Below are 3,375 nucleotides of genomic sequence, written 5' to 3'. Positions count from 1 at the left end.
AAGGTTTGTAGTTACCATGCTGGTGTGTGGTTACCATGCTGGTGTGTAGTTACCATGCTGGTGTGTAGTTACCATGAAGATGTGTAATTACCGTGCAAGTGTGTGGTTACCATGCAAGTGAGTGGTTACCACACAGGTGTGTGGTTACGATGGATGTGTGGTGGTTTGTTTACCATGTAAATGTGTGCATGGTTACCATGAAGGTGTGTAGTTACCACACAGGTGTGTGGTTACGATGGATGTGTGGTGTGGTTACCATGGTGACCACAATGCACCACTGGCAGCAGCTTTCATATTTCTTTAAGTTTTGGTTCTTGATACACTTCTTTTGCAAGTAATATATTACAATGTAGACATTTTTTCTTAGCTTAAATTGTTTAAAAATGTATGTTGGAATATTGGACAGCTGCTGTATTAGCACCCTTCAAATGCTTTTGAAACATTTTTTTCTTTTTAAATCACTGTTTGAATCTTTATCACATGAGCATACGCACAGGATTTTTTGACACCACTCCATGTTTTAAAGCTAATTTGTATTATTTAAGATACAAACAGCGAATGGGGAGACTAGATGCATGCATATTTTACATTTCTGTGGATTAATTGCATTTTTGAAGAAATAAACGGATAAAAAACTATTCTACACTTCAATATTTTTTCTTTCCGGCTGCTCCTTTCCTCAGGCGTCTGCACAGTGAACAAACTCACACAAAGACTTGGCAAGTGTTTTCATGCCAGATCCCCTTCCTGACGCAATCATAGGCCACCAAGCTACTACATCCCTCTCTGTGGAGCAGAGAGCTGCCATCTAGGGCACCCAGCCGAGTAGATGTTGGAGGTAGAGGGCCTTGCCTAGAGTGAGCCAAATGAGGGTGGAGACAGGTGTGGGTGCTTCACCTTTCCAACTCACATATTGATATTGTTGGTCCGGGGAATCAAACGGCGACATTTAAACCACACGCTCGCCTTCTCTAACCTCTGTAGCTCTTTTTAATTTTGGTGATAGTTTTAAATTGTCCTTAAAATGTAAACCACAACAAATTTTTAACCTTAGTGACATGTTCTATTGCTACATAATTTACTTTTAATAATAATTTAGACCAATTTCTATATAAATGCATGCATTTTATTTGATTAAAAACAAGTTTATCATTGTAGTTTAAAAATATCCCATTAAATTTTGGTCACAGATTAGACCTCTGCATTATATATTTGCAGAAACAAACTTCTGCAGTTACAATAACATAGTAATAGTGGGAAAACAAGAGTAATTTTTGCACAGTGCCACACAAGGACAAAAGAAAGCGAGTGTGGGGAGAGGAGGGCCTGCAGGCTACAACCAGTAACTCTTTGAGGCCAAGTTGTTTCTGCTGCAGTCTGTTTGTGAACATGACTGTCTGCAACAGTGGAAGAACCAAACGCTTTGTCGACAAACCCCCAGAGATCAATAAGACTGCCTGTGGGAAAGGATGCTGGTTCTACTGAAGAATTTACAGTGAAGGGTGAAAACGAGCTCCTTCAAACATAATTACACTCCAAACTATTTATCAGCGAGCCAACACTGACGTCAGAAGCAGATCACAGGTTGCAGCTCTGGATCGTTTCATGCTCTGGGAAAGAAACAATCCTCAGAAATAAACCGACGTCTTGCTTTGGGGCAGGAAAACCGGAAAATAACACTTGCAAAGTAGATCTTAAAATCAAGCATTGGCTTGAATCAGCCCTTTTTTCTGGTCTGCTGGAAAACTACTGAAATATCAGAAATATCTGAGAGATTATCTTCCTTTTAAATGCTCCCATACATAGTAAGATTAAAAAAAAAGAAATGCTTGAGAAAAGGCCTCAGAGGCACATAAAACAAGTAGCATGCAGAGAATTTCTCTTTATCAAGATAAAACAATTAAAAAACTGACCTTACAACGAACAAAAAAATAACATGTCTTACCTGGTTTTTGATAAACAAAACTGTCCAAGTTTCCTTCAAGCAGCATGAGCTCTTCTTCCACTATCAGCTGCAAGAGAAAAGTTGTGTGCGCTTTCTCCTTGGTAGGTGTTCTCCCCCCCATTCTCATGACCCTACATCACTTGGGCAGAAGAGAGCAGATCATTTGAGGAGGAGGAGATGAAGGAAAGGACAAGGCGGAGACGTGCGAGTGAAGTCCATTACGGCGCTGTGAGCGTGATTAAGTGGCGTCGCTGCAGAGGAAGAGCAGAAGGCCCCGAGTTTCCTGAGCTGGATGTGGGGGGGCTTAGCGCTCTAAATCCATTGCCTTCCCAGCCTCTGTCTTTTTGAGGAGCAAATAGAGACACTTGTTTCTTCAAAGTCAAGAGTTATGGTGCACACGTTTTCTAACCTTTGAGGAACATGTGGATTATGAAACAAAACAGACTCGAAAGTTGGAAAGCATTTCTCGTCCATCGGCTCTTTTAATTCGTCGATCCAAGTCTGCTCCATGAAAAGCTTTCAGCACCTTCTCAACAATGTGTTTATGACCAAGAGGCAAAGGAAAAGGACTTGGGTAATTGCGGAAATACTTAACGAGATTCAACCAAGATATTGTACTTAAAAATAGTTTGAGGCTCTCTTCATTGGACCATGCCACTAATTTAGACTTAATTGTGCAACGGCTGTAAAGCTAAAAATAAATAGAATCAGCAGCCCAACATCACAACATGGAGCTAAAAAGTCATCAGACCAGCTACTCAGACTTAAAGGCGCTTAAAAGAAAAACAACGGTTAAAATAGGAGCAGGACTTTTATTGTAGCTACAAACAAAACATAGATACATCCACATAAAAGTGTCTGAAACGAGGCAACAAATTCAGTGTTTCCCTGCTCACAGAGACGATCTCGCCTCAGTGCCAGAGTAGTACAGATCCCAGAGATATACAGAGGCGATGTGGGTGTTTTTATGAGTACAAGGGTGTCAGCATGGCAGAAAAATATCAGCAGAGTACACTGTGTTCAGACCTAGTTCAAAAGCTACGATCAACTGACCAACACAGAACAAGTGTGTTTAAACAAAATGTAAAGACAATTAAAAAAGAACTATTTTAATACATGTGTGTCTAAAAGACAGAACAGCTAAGTTATAAAGAATAGAAACTAATTCCACCACACAAATATGCTAAAAACAAAATATTTTATGCATGCTGAAACAATTAATTCAAATACCGTATTTTTCAGACTATAAGGCGCAATATCAATGAACGGGTCTGTTTTCATACATAAGGCGCATTAAGCAAAAACAAAACCGTCATATAAGTCAAACTTTATTCAACTCATTCACAGTAACTCTCAACATTGTTCAGTTGTACCACATAAAATTGGTTCAAAGTCAGTAAGCACAACCAGAATTAATACATAAGGCGCAC

The sequence above is a fragment of the Nematolebias whitei genome, chromosome 4 (assembly GCF_014905685.2).
Source record: "Nematolebias whitei isolate Nwh7 chromosome 4, NemWhi1, whole genome shotgun sequence".
In the NCBI taxonomy this organism is placed as follows: Eukaryota; Metazoa; Chordata; class Actinopteri; order Cyprinodontiformes; family Rivulidae; genus Nematolebias; species Nematolebias whitei.
The sequence above is the reverse complement of the archived record's forward strand: the minus strand, read 5'-3'. Positions refer to the sequence as shown.